Source organism: Manacus vitellinus, unplaced genomic scaffold (assembly GCF_001715985.3).
Source record: "Manacus vitellinus isolate BGI_N305 unplaced genomic scaffold, ASM171598v3 scaffold_52_pilon, whole genome shotgun sequence".
Taxonomy (NCBI): Eukaryota; Metazoa; Chordata; class Aves; order Passeriformes; family Pipridae; genus Manacus; species Manacus vitellinus.
The window spans coordinates 3,064,159-3,064,625 of NW_021940628.1; positions in this window are offsets into that span (position 1 = coordinate 3,064,159).

Genomic DNA, 467 nt, shown 5'->3' on the forward strand with positions numbered 1-467 from the left:
CGCCCGCCCTGCCTTTGCCACCACCTCCAGCCACGCCGGGGGAGGGAGCGGGTCCCAGGACCCCATCCCCACCCCACAGAGCCGTGGAAAAGCCCCACGCCCAGGTGGGCTGTCCCCACGGAGCAGCACAGACACACACAGGCTCTGCTGAGCTGCACCCACTGCCACCCCCGTGGGGAGCACCCAGCGATGCACAGCCCATGGCAGGGTGTTGATCCCACCGTTGGAGGGATGCCTCCCTCCAAACCCACCCGGGAAAGCCACTCAGCTGGCTGGGAATGACGGGAGAGGCTGGTGAAGTGCCACCGTGGCTTTCAGGGTGCTGTCACATCCTGGATCCCCCTCAAAGGCAAACCCCAGGGACTGTGCCCCACCCACAGGGCAGTCCATGGAATCCAGGTGCTGGAACAACCCTGAGACCCCCGTCCCAGCAGGCTGGGGCAGCTCTGGGGGCAGTGGGGCCAGCA